This window comes from Pinus tabuliformis, chromosome 2_2 (genome assembly GCF_031772625.1).
Source record: "Pinus tabuliformis cultivar Carrire ecotype Pingquan chromosome 2_2, CPIR1, whole genome shotgun sequence".
NCBI lineage: Eukaryota > Viridiplantae > Streptophyta > Pinopsida > Pinales > Pinaceae > Pinus > Pinus tabuliformis.
Window position 1 is genome coordinate 1,228,184,695 of NC_142300.1, and position 19,849 is coordinate 1,228,204,543.

Genomic DNA, 19,849 nt, shown 5'->3' on the forward strand with positions numbered 1-19,849 from the left:
ATACTATATCTTCATCAGCCACCCCCAACATGCACATGAACAGGAAGAAGGAGTGAATATGGTTATCAGTGGTGTCTCCCTTCCCAGGGTCGAATTTAGGCAATACTCTTTCTGAATTTTTGGGTAAGGGATGTTGCTACCCAGGTATCGCTACGGCGTCCTGAGCAAGCAAGGGAGGAAGTGCTCCCAGAGGAGGTGGGAGTTGGTTTCCACTCAGTTGAAGTTGGTTCCCACCTAGAAGAGGAACGTTATCCATATTTTGGATAAGGATGTTCTGGTTGAGGGTTCGTTCATTAGGATTTTCCAATTCAGGCCAGGGATTTCCTTCAGAAGGGGAATCCTCAAGAATTTCTTCCCAAGGAGATTTGATACTCTACAAAGAATCAAACACAATATCTTCAAGAGAAGGGGCTGCAGATGTCTCTTCATTTATGTGGTAGACCCTTGGTTTTGTTTTTGTTGTCGGAGGTAAAGACTAAAAGATTGGGAGCTGTGATAGGGAACGAGCATAAGCCTGAGTAAGTCTGTTGACTGGTTGTTCCTGAGTGACAGGATACTCCCACATTGTCTCTTCTTCGAAATCAGGCTTTTACAAATGAGAAGAAGGGTCTTTTCGACCTTCATGATCCATGCATTAATGTTTTCGAGTCCATGCAAACATTTATAAATGAAATCATAAAAAGTTGTGGACGGTAGTTCAGACCCTCCTTCTAGTGCCAATTTGTTGACATGGAAAATTTTCGCAATACCAATGAGGGGAACTAACCCGATCGCAAGCCCCAATTAAACCTACTTTCATTTGGAATGGCTAGTTCCAATGGGTTTTAAGGGACCCCGTAAACTGTTGAATGAGTTGAAAGATTGCTTCTAGGAAGAAGGCTTCAATTACATCAACAAAATAAAATAGTTACCCACTATGTATTAAATCCTATCTACACTTATTCTAACTACTCTAGTCTTTGTCCTAACTATCCTAATCTATCCTATCAGGAGGTAATACTTATGCAGCTCTCAATGACCCTCAGTCTTCCATGACCTTTCATTTCCCCATTTCATTACACAGATCAACATATGTAAATGAGAATGGTCGGTGAAACTGCTAACACGCTGAGGTTACCCTTGGTGGAGCATTCTCCTTCCTAGGGAAATGAATGAATTCCTTTGGAATAGAGGAGGATTTTGTATCATTTCTTAGCACCTGTTTGGAGTGGCTATCATTCTCTGTCATTTCCTTAAGGAAACTCTAGATGCTGCACTCATCATCCCACATCTTGCATGCTTTGTGATGTATCTTCCAGTGATGACATCTTGATGGAGTAGCGTTGTCATGAGTGCTTCCACTGAATTAAAGGAGTGCCTCCATTATGCAATTTGGTGGTCCATGTTCCCTTTTGCAGAGTGTGCTTCATAGTGTTGACACTGGTAGGGTAGAGGTGTCATCTTGATATAACTCACCTTTATCCATTACTGGGTTTGCTCGAATTTGCTTGCAAAATAATCCATATTAGCTATGACGGTGAGACATATGGCAAACAAGACTACAAAACATGAATCTTTCATTTATAACATCAAATGTGAAAGAATCCACCCTTCCTTTTAATTTATGCATTGATTAAGTCCCGTGAATGTAAATCCAATTTACATTGCAAATCCTTGCAAAATATAGAGTACAACCCAAAATCAGGACTTGAAATACTATGGGCAAGAACCTATACCCTATCGGGTTTGCCATATGGCATTTCCCATAGAAAACCACGACCATAGCATTTTACCAAATACACAAGAAACACGGGAAAAACCCGCATTCGAGCCGTACAACCGGACTTCAAATTTTATATGCCTGAGCCTAAAATTATCAGCGAGTCCAGCGTATGCTGTCATGCCTTATGCATGAGCGCTAGACCCTGCCGATATCGATTTGCGATGGGGAGGGGTAGACCTGATAGCATATATATTATGTTTAATCAGATCGGCAGGTCCACCATATCGCATATCACAATATGCGCAGGCCTAGGGCCCGGCCAATTGTGATATGCGATTAGGCCGGACCCGATATATATATATATATATATATATATATATATATATATATATATATATATATATATATATATATATATATATATAAGAGAGAGAGAGAGAGAGAGATATCTGTGTGTGTGTGTGTGTGTATTTTAATAGCCCCGGCGGGTCCGGTATACCATGGAGCAATATATATGTATAACCATTGGACCCGCCGATTGCGATAAGTGATTGGGGGAGACGGACCCGATAAAATATATATCATGGTTTATACAGATGCCAGGTCTAGAAGACATATGTGCCTTCTATACATATAGCCTTGGGCTTGGCTGATAGGGACTTGTGACATTGCTCCGGACCTGAAAATTATGAATTTGGGTTGATAATGTCATCAGGTCCGGAAGGAAACAATGCGTAGTGTTAATTGCGATAGGCTACAAAAAGGGATTTATGCATGTTTTGCAAAGTTTTTTTTGCTATAAAGACTTATGATGAGAATAATGATGTGATAGAAGGTTTTGAGTGTTGAAAAGGTTCCGATGGAGGGAATGAATGGACGGCTAGGCTGGGTGAAGAATGGAGCATGCAGTGGGGATTAAAAAAGGGGGTCTCAACCATTAAGAACTAAAAATTTGGCTTGGCAGCTAGTTAAAGTCTTTGGGACTAAACAGATCATTTGGAGAGGTAGAAAACCAACTTTTAGGGGACCCATTCAAAATTGTTGCCAAGGAAAGTTTTGGTAGGGTGGTGGTTGTGACCACAACACCATCAAAACCAATAGGCCACGTAATCTAACATTGCCACCCATACCACATAAAAACATACATATAGGGCGCCATCCAATAACTGCTCAACCATAAGCATCTAATCACTTAAAATTTATTGACTCATTTTAATAAATATAAATATATAAATAAATATTAATAATACTACTAATAATATAATTATAATAAAAATGTACATTCTAACTCTTCCTTATAGCGTTTTGGTTTTTGAAGCATCAATGTGTATATATTGTTAATAGGTGAATGACTCATTGTAAAACATATCTTTCATATCACTTATTCAACACATTGCTTTATTTTTCAACACATTTGTCAAATTTAAGAGGATGTTAGAATTGATTCCATCTACTTCCATTTATTCAAAAAATCGCTCCAAACAAAGCTAGATATAACACTGAAGTGATGTTGTAGCTCACCTTTGTAGTTATTGTTGACTTTTGTTGGCTCATTCTAGTAAGTTTATAAGGATAGACACCCCCTCATGAATGGGGTCCCTTTTGCAAGTGTGTCTTTCGACATCTTAGCTCCTTTTAAGTCTCAAGTTTCCTACTAGGCATTGGATTATTAGTTGTTAGCACTAACATAAGATTATGGTGGTAGCCAATTGAATTTAAACAAAAAAATTCACCCAAACAATAATTTACCTATCCTTTAAGTCGTAATAATGAGTTACAAATCCCTCTAAATCATTTAAAAAGAAACCTAATAAAATAAAAATAAAATATAATCCATTAAAAACTTTTCTAACATGTCACTGGTTGAAAACTAATTGATGTAGAAATGTTCTACATACCTATAGCTTGTGACTATTCTATAACAACACTAAATGATGGAACAACAACATACTTAGGGTGTGTATGTCTTTTCTCACAATTACAACTACATGAAATATTTATTAGAAAATAGTCTTGACTTCACCTCATTCATGCCACCATGGCCACATGGTACTTTCCATTTTTTATACGATGGTTCATTAGATGACAGGAAATGGGATACTAAGCGAGAACCAACACCAATCAATGCAATCTTTTATAATGGATATCAAAGGAACTATTATAAGGATATTTAAAAAATCATGATATATCATTATATTCCAATTTAAACATATTCCATAAGAGGGATCTAACACATTAATTAATAAAAAAATTCATCGTCACAACTACAGGAAATATTTATTAGCAAATAATATTGACTTCACCTCATTCACACCACCATGGGCACATGGTCCTTTTCATTTTTTATATGATGGTTCATTACACGACAGGAAGTGGGATATTGAATGTGAACACACTACCAATCAATGCAATCTTTCATAATAGACATCAAAGAAACTAATTATAATCTAACACATTAATTAATCAAAAATAAATTTAAGGTTTTTAAAAAAATCATGATATATCATTATCTTCCAATTCAAACATATGCCATAAAATGGATCTAAAACATTAATTCAACCAAAAAATTTCATCATCACAACTACAAGAAATAGTTATTAGCAAATAATCTTGACTTCACCTCATTCATGCCACCATGGCCACATGGTCCTTTCGATTTTTTACGATGGTTCATTACATGAAAGGAAGTGGGATATTGAATGTGAACACACCACCAATGAATGCAATCTTCCATAATAAATATCAAAGGAATTACATGGAAGGAAGTGGGATATTGAACATGAACACACAACAAATGAATGCAATCTTCCATAATCAATATCAAAGGAACTATTATAATCTAACACATTAATTAATCAAAATATTTCATCACAGAATTAAAAGGTTATTTAAAAAAACATGATATATCATTATATTCCTATTCAAACATATGTCATAAAAGGTATTTCAATTGAGAAATATTCCTCCCAGGTTAATTAATATATATATATATATATATATATATATATATAAACTAAATCTTTGTATTATAACTTAAAATATTATCAATAGTAAAAAGACTTACTAGGAACTAGAAATTGACTAAGTCTAGGTCAAAGCTTCTCATTGAGCAAAGAGAATGATTATTCACTTATATGTTGACCTTAGAGCGAGCAAGAAATTTTAATACACTCTATATTCATCAGATTAATGAAAGCAAGCTTAAGGGGATTTTACCAGTTGGTTTCCCTTAGATAAATTTGTGTACTTGTATATGTGATTGATGTATGTTTGCGAATGTTTTTCTAAATTTTGAATTAATTTCTGCGGAGTAGTAGAGTAGAATTATGTCTTTCAATTTAGACCCTATATTTATATGAAAGATTCAGTATTCAGGAATAGACCCAACCAATATATCCTTATCTATGTTGGAAAATCATCCATTGCTAACATGCATGAGGGAAAGACAAATATTTCACTAGTAAATACCAACCAAGCTAAGAAATTAGTCAATTTTAGAAAGAAGTATGTTTAATTAATTTAAAATTAGTCCATAAAAGAGTCAACGAGAGCAATGTAATCATAGAGGAGTGTACTGAGGAATAGAGACAACAATTGGAATATTTTCTACAAGCATACAAGGGAGTGTTTTAGGAGCCTAAAGGGCTATTGCTTAAGAGGGAAGTGAAGCACAAGATCCAAATGTTGCTAGACACCCCATTTCCAAATATCAAGCTATAAGAGTAGTCTAATCTAGAAGTGAATGAGGTGAATACGTAGTAGGAGTAGTTAGTAGACCATGGTGCTATTCAATCAAGTACAATACCACATGGGTCACCCATCACGATTATGCCAAAGAAGAACAAGACTTGGTGAATGTGCATTCATTATATGGAATTAAACAAAATTATTCTCAAGAATTGTTACCCTTGCCTATGGTAGATTATTAGTTGCATTAGTTGTAGCAAGAAAAGTATTTCACCAAGCTAGATTTAAAATTTTGGTTTCACCAAGTTAGGGTTAGAGAAGAAGACATCTCAAAGACTGTGCTTTAAACCAAACAATATTTTTATGAGTTATTAGTCTTGCGATATGATTTATACAATGTGTTGGGTAGTTGTTATATTCTTTGCATGACTACCTCCATGCACAATATGTTGTGTTGAACATAGAAAGTGGGTAATGGGGGGATATCCCCCTACTTGGGAGGTTCATGGGTGGTGGCCTTGAAGAAACTATTTTAGGTGGCTTTTTGCATCCATTTTTGGCAATTTTCAGTACATAATTTTTTTCTCTAGTGGTTTTTTATGGTGCGTGGTGGTTTATCCCACCATTTTGTAGTTTTGATTAAGGAACTATAACTGTATTCTAATCCAGGTGATGAGCCCTATCTTGCATCAAGGATGTTGTAACTCCAAAGGATCTCAACTTAAATTATCAACTCGAGGTTTGTAAAAACTTAGAGGTGACAATGCTATATGCACAATAGGTTAGGTTCTACTCATGTCACCCTCAGTCATTAGATCAGATCAAGGCATACAAAGACCACTGCCTCAACTAACTACAAAGAGATTTTATATGAAATAATATCATGGTTGCAAGGGAATGAATATTCTATCTCTAGAGATATAAATACCATTCATTAAATGTAAAGACTAATTGTAACTTCATGAAAGGGACACACTATACAACTTTGCATAAGTAAACATATGCTATTATATTTCCACACTAATTGAATCAATGCTCTACTTATAGGAATCATTAATCTAATCGAAACTTGCTTGAGAAAAATGAATTCAATCTTCAACACAACTATGAAATTACAAAACTAAGTCTAATCTACTTGTTATTTTATGTTTGCGGAGGATGAAGGATAGGTTTGGAGTGGTCGTGGAGTCTCCTTAATCATGGAATCAATTCTTGGGGGCTATTATTCAACTTCATAATGAAAGGGTTAGGATCCTATGGTGAATCTGGTTGAATTTAGGTAGTGCTACATGATTGTAATAGGAAGCCCTATTTTACTACAAGACTATGTCAAAGAGATTTTTGAGGGAAAGTATGGTGTTATGAAGGGGGGAAAGGTTGGATGAAGGTGGATGAATATTTATGAAGGATGTGTGAGGCATTTTTTGAAGCCTAGCACCCCTCGAAGGCCTATCTTGCACAACATGTCCCTCATTAACCTTGAAAAGATGATTTCTATGGTAGACTTGAGAGCATGATAAGTTTTCCAAGAGGAATATGTGATTATATAAGTGAATGCGAATGAGTGTAAAAACCCCTGCAAATCACTAAAAACTCCCGCAGATTAGCAATTCAGGGCATACATCAATATTGCAGTGAAATATATCAAAGTGGAAAGGATGAGTTGAATTTTATTTCTTTGAGATCTACTCTATCCTACAACATGCATCTAATCTAATTGCCAAAACAATGCTTTTAATTTTTAAGTTACAGAAACCAAGCATGCAAATGAATCTCAATCCAAAACTTCGTAATTTCCATGAAATCATAAACACATATTTTTGACTTATTGTTGTAGATTCCTCAACCACACTTCCCGCAAGAGAGGTGGTGGTCCAACGTGTAACTACAATTTTTGCAATATAATTCCTACCTAGACAAGGAAAGAAACAAAATAAATTGAACAAGAACATGGAAATAATACATGAGAGGGGCAAAAGCCTCTGGGTTGGTCCCAAACCCAAGGGTTTCAACCCTCCAAAGTTAACTCAAATTTATACCAACAATAAGCTTTCCATTAACAAGAAATAAGAGGCACATACATCATATGAAATATGAGAATAACAATGTTAAGCTCTTGTTTCTCAATACCTATCCCTATTTCCAAGAAAATTTTGAATCCTAATGAGCCCTTAGGCTTGTTTATTTAGACAATAAGTGACTAAGCGGTATCTCCCTTGAGAGGAGGATTAATTCCCTCCAAAATCTTGAAATTTGTGGATTTGGTTCCCTTGGACCTTCACATGCACTTGAGTTCCTTAGCTACCAGTGGACTTTGAGCTATTGGTGAGGAATCTTGGGACTCAAGCCAAGTTGGAGAGTTAATGTAGTGGTCAGGACTCCTATATTCTCTCCAGATGCCTCCAACATGCCTCTACATAGTAAATATCATAAAATACTTCTTTTTCCTGCATATTAACCACATTAGTCCATGAAATATGAAAAACACCCTTATCGAACTTGTAGCAGCCCTTTGAAGTAGAGACAAATGTGAATGAGTAATGCCATTGAAGAAGTATTGATGTAAGGAGGAAGGCTTGTGTGGTACCATTCTTAAGTATTTTACGGGGTCAGTCAAAATTACCCTACCTACAACAAGGAGATATATGCCCTGATGGATGCTGTGAAAAATAATAACAGTCTCATATGGGAAAGGAGGCAGCCATCCATAATGATCACTAGTTCCTATAGTACCTATAGGCCTAGAGTAAGTTACAACATACCAGGAATTACAAGTTGATGGGGGCTTTACAAAAAAATAATTTAGTGATAAAGTACAAGAAGGGAAGCACAAACAAGTTGAATAACATGCTTTCATGGCCACCCATGTCAAAATTCATGTCTTTGGGAACTCTAGTGCGCATGGATCCTTCCACCCATGATGGATATAGAGAGGCGTATATAGAAGGTGAGGACTTTGGGAGATTTATCAAAAAATATAAGGCGAGATTCATGTGAATAATGTTGATAACACAATTGAATTCCATCTCCAAAATGGGTGACTCTTCAAGCTCACCAAGCTATGTGTTCCTAAAGGTGAGTGACTATAGCTAAACAGGGAGGACCACAACTTCATGGCTCCAGGGAATTTTGGCACTAGGAATATTATTTCCAAATTGGAGAGGTGTGTGTATTAGCCTTAGATGAAAGAATATGTAGCTACGTTCATTAGAGGATGTACACTCTATTATACCATCAAGCCAAAAAATAGGAAATAGGGTCTATATCACCCATTACCTGTGCCCACTCAAACATAGGAGATAATTTCCATGGACTTTATGAGAGGTTTAGCAACATAGAGGAAGGGACATGACCACTTGTTCATAGTAGGTTATAGGTTCATCAAGATTTTCATTTGCATGCCTTGTAAAAAGAGTATTATGGGAAATAAATAACAAACCTATTTTTTTGATAGGTTTGGGTTCATTTTGAGATGCTAAGGAGCATCATTTCATATTGGGGCACTAGATTTCTTTGTGCATTTTTCAATGCATTATGGGATAATATAGACATGAAATTGAAGAAGTGTAAAATACTCCATACATGGAAAGATGGGGAAAAAAAGTAGTCAACAAGATTGGTTGTATTTTGAGGGCTTACACTCAAAAGTATATCAAGACCTGCGATGAAAATATCATCTATTTACATCATTCCTACAATAGAGAAATTCACACTTCAACTGGTACGTCACTATTTGAGACTTGTTTTAGAATTTTTCCATATTCACCTTTGGATGTATTACATGTAAATTAAGGAGGAATAAGAGAGGATCTCATAGGGGATGATTTAAGAGTAGAAACAAATGTTTAGAAGATTAGTCAAATCCATTTATAGGTACAAGAGGATCTCAAGAGGTCATAAGAAATATACAATGCCATGCATAATCAACACAAGACCAAGAGTTCATTTAGCATGGGACACATAATATGTATATAGTTTAAAAATCAAAGGTTATAGGGTCCTATTAATAAAGTCAAGGAAATATGATATGGTCCTTTCAAGATACTAGAAAAGGAGGGAGATAATTCCTACATACTCAATCTACCTATATATGTATATTTACTCAATGGTGAATGTTGAAATCAAAAATTATATGATCCTCCATGTCGAACTAAGAAGAGTGGAAGTTCCAACCCTACATAAATGATTTAGCACCAAATGCTTATGCATAGTTAAGAAAGGATACAATTTTCAAAGGATGTATACAACTACAAGACAAAGGCATCATAAATAATGGTAAAATGAATTGAAAGGAAAGCTTCCAGGGAGTGCTAAATGGTACTGCATGGAGAAGGAAAAGGAAAAATCTCCTCACCTCATTCAGTATAGCTTTTAGGGACAAACATCCTCACAAAATGGGGAGGTATCACCTATATTGGATGAACATATAATTTTCCATCCATATCAATGCTTTTGATGTGGAAAATATGAGGAATTATCTTACAGGAGTATTTTTATCTATGGGACCTAGTTTAGAGAAGGTAAGTTTGAAACATTTTGCAGCTAGCTTTAGTTTTCAAATGACATTTTTTGGGCTAATGATTTCTATTTTAGGTGTTGAATCCCATGGCACTATTCTACAGTTAAAAATATGTACAATGGTGCAATAAATGTGTTAGTCAAAGTTCATATGAAAAAGTTATGCATCCTGGAAGTTGACCTATCATTATTGACCACAAGAGTTCTAAAGGATGCAATCTCAAACCTTATTATTCATGGAATATTAGATAGACAAATGGGGAATATGAAGAAGAATCTATAAAGGTTTGGTTGTAACTCATGTTGAGGGTTAAATGGGTCAAACATAACTCCTAGTTAGGTATTAGTCTATGTTCTAATCAAACCACTAGGATGAAAAGGGGTTACAATATATTTTCTTTCATTTTGTTCCATAACAAAGCAAAGTAGCAAAGTGTAGATAAACAAATATCTTACTAGATGGGGCTTGTATTCCATAGCAACTCACACACCATATGTCTCATGAAACTCTATTTAGAGTGCCTTATTCTCTATACTTGCATCATTTTCATTATGGATAAAAGTGAGTGAAGTAGCCTCACCTTCTAGTAATGGTTTCTGAGATCAAATCTTGGTGTTCATCGTGGTTTGTGAGTTATTGTAGTTACCTGTTCTCTATTTTCCACATATTTTCTATTGCGCTCATAAACAACACAATAGTAATAATAAATATGCAAGCTAAAGGAATTAACCCTTCATAGTACAAATATTGGTTCATATTAATAGATCTATTGTGACAAATTGTCAAGTGGAATATCCATGATAGTTTACAGATCATTGAACAAATATCCATGATCAATAAAGGATGGATTTTCTAAAATAGAAAGTAGTTCAAGGATTAGATCAACTTAAATTTTGTTGTATTTTAAGCTTATGTGACCTTATTTTGGAAAATTGTGATTCAGATTATCCACAATATTATGTACATCTTGTTGATGTTTTGAACCCCAAAGGGGATCCATCTTCAAGATAGAAATTTGAGAGATAGTTTAAAGGAAGAGTTATCCAACCAAAAAAAATAAATAAAAACCTAATGCATGAAGAAAAATAAAAAAGCCAACTAATTCCAAAATAAAACTAAGCCTACATTAATAACATGAATATAAAAGAATTAATAATTAATAATTAATTAAATATCTTATTTTTATATAAGTAACTAATAATTTTATCTATAAATAAAATTAATAATGATTTGAGGAATTTAGACTTCTGTGATCCATAATATTGTAAGAAAATCTTCGGCAAAATCACATAACGAATCTTTTGTCGACGCGTTTCGAACCAACCAGTGTGGTTCATCGTCAGGACAAGTTGAAAACCAATCTAGCTTTAGCGTGATTAAATAGAGTGTGCAGAGATCCCAACAGCTACATTCCTAACGGCTAATTTGACCAAGAGACCCTGGTCAAACTACAAACAGTCAATTAATATTTCTCGAAAAAGCTATAATTAGGTAAATATTTGGTAAATTTTAGGTGCAATATTCTTATTTTAATTAAGAGGGTTATTATATCCATAATATATTTTATTTATTCATATTTAATTATTATTCAACGAAAAGGTAATCAAACCCTATTATTCTAAGAATTTAGTTATACTAGATAGACGTGTGATAATTAATTAATGGTCTTTAGTAAGTTAGATCTATATCCTATTTAATATTTATTAATTAGATTGGTCACTAAGTTATATAAATTAAGTAAAAGTTTAATAAATAATCTAAATCTTTTATTATTATTCTTAGAGAATTAGTTAAATTAGGTAAATCATAATTACCTAATAATATTTATTCCAAGGTAAATCTATTATTTATAATTTAAGGTCTAATGTTATTGGTACCTAAAACAATATTCATTAAAAAGGTTTTTATTCCAAATTTATTAAGGTTAACCATGTCATTATTATTTATTATTATTATTTATAAGTTAGGTCTATATCACATTTATTATTTATAATCTAAATCTTCTTGATAATTAATAGATCTAAAAAAAAAAAAAAAATATTAAACTATTATTCCTAGAGTTTTATCATATTATGTAAATATTATAATCAATATTATGGTAAATCATAACTACTTTTAAACCTAACGGTCACTAATCCAAAATCTATTTTTACTAATAATCCAAGGTTGATATGTTTATTACTAATGTTATTGGTATCTTTAAACCTAAAGGTTAAAACAATATTTATTAAAAAAGAATATTTATTCCAAATTTTTATTATTAAGGATCACGATGTCAATATTATTAATTATTAATATTTATAAGGTTTAAAACGCGTTATTTAGGAATTAGTTAAAGGGAAACTTAATTCTAAGGGTAATCTAGAGATAATAAAATGGTATAAATACTAAAATGTCCAATAGTATCATAGACAGGTAAGGTTGATACAATACCAGCCCGAAACAAATCACTAACTCAACCGTACCAAAATAATAGGACAAAACTGTCAAAAGAAAAATAAAGGAGGGGGAAGACAGAAACCCTAAGATCTAACGAAAAGGAAATGAGTAGGCTAAGAAGACAAGGCTGGGACCCAGCAACTGCTAATCTTCCAGCCATCATCCCTATTAAGGTTGATCGGCCTTTTTTTGATCTCCAGGGCCTCTCTAAACTTGCGATGGTGAAAGTGCGCAATTTTGGCAATGACTTGAGCCTCCTCTATACACACATGATGCATAGTCTTACCCGCATGCTCAGCCAAGGCCGAGGACTTGGTCCTCCCATGTCTCAAGTCAGCCGAATGCTCGCTAATCCGCTGATTAATAGAGCGACCAGTCTCACCAATATAGGGGGTTCCACAGGAACAGGGAATGACATAGACGCCCTTCATGTCCTTAGGGTCAATCGGGTCTTTCACTGACCTGAGGGAACCACGGATAGTATTGAGAGGTCTAAAGGTTGTGGGCACATCATACTTCCTCAGAATCCTTGCAATCCTGTCCGTGGTTCCTTGGATGTAAGGAAGGTTCACACCCATGATATGATCATTGGGAACCTTTCGGATAGAAGGCTCCTTCTTGGCCTTGAGGAAGGCTTTTTGACCAAGGTGCCTATCATGATTTATAAAAAATTTAAGAAAAAAGCTAAAAACCTAATACATTAAATAAGATTAATAAATTTTATTTTTATTATTGAAATATATAAATATTTTATTACTATTAATAAATTGATATTGACATCAATGCCCATTAATATTAAGAAATTTATTTATTTACAAAAAGTTTCTTTATAATTTTTTATGAAAAAATTTAGAGACCTAATATTTTCTTTAATTAGTAATACTAAATTTATTTATTTTTATTTTATAAATAAATAAATAAATAATAATGTTAATTTAACTAATAATTACTAATATTTATTAATAATAATAATTTATTCAGTGAATAATAATTATTTATCTATTCTTAATGAATAAATAAATGATTATTATTATGATTAAATAATCATTAATAATTAATTAATTATTCATTAATTATTAATAATTTAATCAATTTATTAATGGATGTTAGTTAAAGTTGCTTATATATAATTCATAAATTTTATAAATTTTAATAGATTCAAGGTAAGGAGAGAGGGTTATACTTGGGATACTATACCTCAGAAGACCTGGAAGCATTGATGTGCATAATCAGAAGAAGTGAGTTTCCACTGATCGCATTCTCACCATCCCTGTTGAGGTTGTGCAAATATTTCCTAATCTCAAGCACCTCTCTGATTTTCCTCTTTTGATAATGATCTTCCTTTGTGATAATTTTGGCGTTATCTAGACAAACATGATGCCTGGTTTTCGAGGAGTTCTCTGCAAGGGCTGAAGTGCACGATCTCCCATTCTTGATATCTACTCCATGCTCATTAAGGCTTGTTTCTAAAGAGCGCTCTGTCTCTCAAAATAACTTTTGTTGCAAGAACAATCAATCTTATAAACTCCCTTAAGCTGTTGCTAATCAATGCTATCCTTGACGAACCTCCTTCTTTGTTTAATTATTCCACATGTCGTAAACTGAGTGAATATGTCTTTCTTTATTAAAATATTGGTGATATTATCCGTGATCTTATCCGCAATTCTCTTGAGGGACCTTGGAGAGGACCTTTCCTTCATCTCTTTTTATAGCTTTCTTAATATCCTTTTCCCTGTATCCCATATCTTTAGAAACAAAAGTTAAGTGCTTAATTTCCTCATTAAGGTGATGAGTGTCGAAAATTCTAAGGGCCCTAACCGCAAGAGTGTTAAGGACCCCAAATTTTTGGGATGGATGATGGTATGAATCAGCATGAAGATAGCTTTCAGTGTGGGTTTTCTTCCTGAAGACCTGGTGTCCCAAAGTACCATCCTATTTTCTAATAAAAAGGACATCTAAATACAAATTTTACCTTTTTCTTCAAGCTCCATAGTAAACTTAATTTCTGATGAGATAGAGTTAAGATCATTAAAAAAATTCTCAAGTTCAGTCCTACCATGGGTCCATTTTAAGTTGGTGTCGTCACAAATCTCTTCCACCATGATGGTTTCAAAGGATATGAGTCATGGGCCTTTTTCTCAAAATACACCATGTATAAATTGGCGACAATTAGTGATAGAGGGGAACCCATTGTGACCCCAGCTATTTTTTCATAATAACTTCAATTTTGTTAATTGAAATAAGGGAATACATAGAAAACAATAGAAATGGAAGGATTGACATAATCTTAGAAGTGTGAAAAGTGGCTATGACTTCATCCAACTTGTCTATCATAATTAATTATCTCATTGAATATTTGCAAAATGTATTAGAGAATGATTATATGTTATATAAGGAGGATTTAACTATATTTATTATGAAAGTGTCATATATGAATGAAGCCCAAATAAAAAATAAAAAAAATTCCATCCCAAAGTAGAATGAAGTAATTAAAGGATTGATGAAAGGAAAATTTTGATACGCTTTGAGAATTAATTGCCAAATGCTACAACATTAAGACAAGAAGGAGTGATCTATGTTTTAATTTAATTGAGACAGATAAGCCTAGATGAAAGGTCCCAATTTAATTATGGATACAATGTTATTAACCGAAGATAAAATGTAAGAATGTGTCAATGTACTAAATAGCACATGGGAAAATGACTTGAATTGGCTTGTTGATTCTTCCAAGAAGAAATTGATAAATGGTTAATTCATTTCATAAATATAAATGAAGTCTAATCTGAAATAGTACACCTGGAAAACTATGATTTAAAGGAGACTGGAGATGAATTATTTGATGCCCTGGTAAATCAAGAAGTGACTATTACACCATTACCATATTACCGTGAACAATGGCTCAAAGATGCTCTAAAAGTTTAAGTGACTTCAAAGTGACTCATGAACATTTTTTGCAGTTAGGTATTCAGTCTACATCCAATATGTAAATTGAGGTGGAATTTGGCATAGACGAAATTATTCCTTTTCCATCATTGTATATAAATTGTCTAGTTGGTCCCACTGCCTTTTCTTCTCACGTAGTAATAATTCAACCTTCTTACCTTTAGATTTTTGTAAGCATCAAGGTTGATTCCTAGTTGCAATTTATTTTCTCTTCTATTTATTTTTTGTTTTTGAATGGTTAGCATGTTCCATGTGTACTATTCCATCTAGTCATCTAAAATCATTTCGCAAAACCCTATAAGAGATTGTTTATTGTCATTTATTTTGAAACCCTTCTTCTTTAGTTGAGGCTCCTGGTATGTTTTCCTTCCAACTTACATTCACTTAAACCCTAACTAAGTTTTCTAGTGCCTTGTTGCTCTTAGCATATTTCGAACCCTTTCCATTCCCCTCAAATAATTTGATGCATTTTCATGTCTCCCATTGTGAGAACTGAGCCAATTTGAGGGGAAATTGTTGAGGAATAGAAAGAGTACCTTGGCTTATTCAATAAATTCAGTTGGTAGGATTTCATTCAGTTATTCAGGGCACCAAAGTTAGAAGTAGAAAAATAATATGCACATTATTTTAATGGGAAAATTGTGGAGATTGGAGATATTGAGTTTGCAATGAATGAAGCCTTCGTTGCAGAGGTTACAAAATTTTCTGTCAAGGGTGAATGTTGGTTAAATAATTGCATAGTGAAGGATGTCATGTGGGATAAGTTCTTTTTGTCAAAGAAAACAATGTATAACATAAAAGGTACTCTTTTAAACTTTCTCAAACCTAAGTGATGTGATTTAGTGTTGATTGTTAAAATATATTTGACATGCAAAGGCCGATATGGATAGGTGTTTTATTATCACTTTAGATTTTTAATGATGTTCTTAGGCTATAAGGTCAATTTTCCCTTTTACTTTCACAAGAGCCTCACAAAAATAGCCAAATTGTATGAGAGGGGTTTGAAAAACCTTGAGTGAAAACTCTTTCATTATGTCTTGCTTCACGTGTTTCTTGAATTTAGGATCAATCAATTGGGAAACATATGAGGTACTTGCTTGTCAAGGAAAATTAACAGGGTTTTCATGAAGGAACCTCAAAAAGCCTGGTTTCTCTATCTCGAATTGAAAACCATAGATATTAGGATACGCCATTTATATTTAATGGAAATTCTGTTGACTCAGCTCTTGCCTGAATCACCCGCAACATGGATTAAAATATTATGGCCGGGAGTATTAATCGAAACCCTAATCATGCATTGGAAGATAACTTTTGTGTTGAGTTGAATAACTTGGTGCATGATGACCAAAACGAACCTGCAAAAGACATAACATAATGTGGGAAAAATATTGTCTTTTCAACTCAGGTCAAAAGAAAGAAACTTGATAGGATGATTTCCAAAGTGAAATGAAATAGACATAAAACCAAATCATCTCTAGTTATTCACATTAATATTGCTTAAATTTCTTTGCCTTAAAAGGATAATCCATAGGCTAAAAATGTTTAGGGTTGTGGAGACAATTTTGTTTTTTGTAAACCTGAAAGAAATATCAATATTGAATATGGATAAATAATGATTCTCTTAAGTTCTTTTGGATGGAAATATAAATTTTCCACCTGTAGCTTCTCAATTAAAAGACCAATTTCAATAGTTATAGAAATAAAATGTGCAGTTGAGGTCACATAACAAATCCCTTAAAGAAAGATATGACAAACAAATAATCAAACTTAGGGAAAAGTTACAAGTAACTGAAAAGCAAGTAGTTATCAAGGCTTTTGGTGTCAATGTTATTATCACTTCATATTTGCAAGGATTTCCAAATAAATGTTCAAATCCAATATTTTCTTTGTTTTATATCTATAATGAGGTATGAATTGTTATTGGTTGTTTGAATAAGTTTTGATAATAATAGCTACATAATCTCTAATTCTGTAGCTATTATTTAATTTAGGTAATGATTTGTTAATTATATGCATTTTTATATCCTACATGTATTGTCTACAGTTGCATCGCCACATATCACTTTCATGTTTGGTGTTATGGGTTATCATTGCCTGTTGACTTAGCATGTTGAGTCATTATGTTTGTTTATTTTTAAAGAAAACAATATTGTCATGACCAATGCATCATACCTGTAGGATGAATTTTAGTGCCGAGATATTGGGAACACAAATATTGATGTCATTTTGTAATTATTTTTGTATGGAGATCCTTTCTGGTATAAATACATTCAAAACATATGGGAAAGAGGAGGGCGAACCCAAGTGTTATACAAGGTGGGTAGATATATGAAGCTTATTTTGGAGTGACATTAATACTTTAAATTTCATGTTGTAAGTACATGTTGAATGATTTTAATATAATCTTAAATTTTATTTAATTAAGTTCATTGTTGTTTTTTTAGAATTTCATAGATTTCCTCAACAATGTTTCAAGGAATCTTGTACTTTAAAAAAAAAATTCTCTCATATGAACATGTCCCTTTGAGATGATATTGGTATATCTATTTTTCGTTATGCCATAAATTAATTCTATTTTCTCATGCTTCAAATTAAGTTATTTTTCTAAAGATTGTTTTTGCAAGCAAATAATTTAATTTACATGTGTTGTGCTCTTTGAATTTATGGACTATGTTTTTAATGAGTTGAATTTGTTAAGATATGTGTATCAAATAGAATTAGTTAGATTGTCTTATTTTCTATAATCATTTACTGTCTTTCATTTATCATTAAGGGATGACTCTACTTAGTGTTAAGTGAATGGTGAATCTAAATTGAATGGGAAATTGTATCAGACTTATATTATAATATATATTTTACTTGCAGAAGGCATATTTATAATTTCACATTTTCTTTTATCTTTCGATTTTTGGTGAATGGTATTTCATTTGTTCAAAGTAATAACACACATAGTTGTGTTCTTTCTTGTTTTCTTTACATTTTCATTACATTGCAAGTTAATTGAATTAGTATTTCTTTTGTGTAAAATATAACTAATTATTTTAATAATTTATTTTAGACCTATTAGAGTTATCCTTCTGGTGTTTTCCCATTCATTGTAGCTATGTGTATTGAAAAACTCTTCCCTAACCAGTTGTACATATGTACAGTAGGAAAACTAATTGAGGCCTAAACTTTTTGTTCTCGAAAGAGAAAGAAACATTAGGCTAATGGAGCCATAAAAATCATCAGGGGAATCTATCCCAAACAACTTGGGTTCTTGAAGAACCCTAAACTAGGTTTTTCCCTCATATTGCCGAGTAGGTCAATTATGCTTGTCAACAGTCCCATAACCCACAAGTCCAGGATCACGAGCAATTAAAAACCTTGAAATTGAAAGACCCCCAAAAATCATTTTCATCATATTATATTTTAAAAAGTTGTGGCTTTATCATAAAACAACGTATTATCTAATTTTAGGGCCTCTATCATGAATTTTAGATCCTTCTTCCCTTGAAGTTTTTAGAAGGGAATATCTAACATTTCCTCTTACAACTACATTTTATTTAGATTTGATAGAACATGTGTAAATACTTACAAATTGATTGCGAAATAAAAAAAGGCGCTAATACAATTTATGATTTTAGCTTTGTGTAATCATTTGTTGCATCAATATCGAAGATTTATCTTTTTCATTATCATCATCCAAGCTTTCTTTAACTATGATGTAGTTATAATTGAGCCCTATATTCCCCTTTTGTCTTGATCGAGTGAATCTAATTATTTTTTCATCTTGTTCTACCTCGTCCCCTTTGATCACCTTAGCTTGAAGGTTAGGATGCAACTTTGTTGTTAGTTCCAATAATGGATATTCCTTTTTTACGACATAATCTTCTTTCAATTCCTCCAAATTCAAATTTGACACCATGTGGATAGATCTAAGTCTAGGAGACTCTAATTAATAATATTCATCATCTGCCTATTTATGTTTGTACTTATATTCCTAATTAGATAGTTTTTTTGGAAGATGTGATGAAATATACTCTTTTTTCATAACAACTAGTTGAAATTTTGTATCTTTAATCATTTTTACAATCAAATTTATTACAATGTTGAAATTCATTTTGAATTATTTAAACATGTGTCATCCTCATAGAATTTCTCATTTTACTTATAATAGAAGTTTTCAATTACTGAATTAAAATTATATCTTAAAAAATGAACTATTTATACATTGCATCACAATGCCATCATTGGAAGAGGAAAAGAAAATGAAAGAATTAGAAATACAAAAAGGGTGGGGTGCCTACTCATTGATGATGAGAAAAAATCCATAACATCCAACAAGGGCCAAAACCGAGCATTAGAGAAATTTTGAGGTAAAAAATGGGTCTCAAAACAAAAATGTACAACCAAAATCAACTTTATAAAAACCAACAAGATTAAGTAGGATCATATCAACCATGGGGGATGATTCACCATTTTTGGAGGTAAAAATTAAAAATAGTAAAAAATAAAATAGAATAAAAACTATTTGTTCAACTAATATTTTCAACTTATCGCCCTACATTTTTACTCAA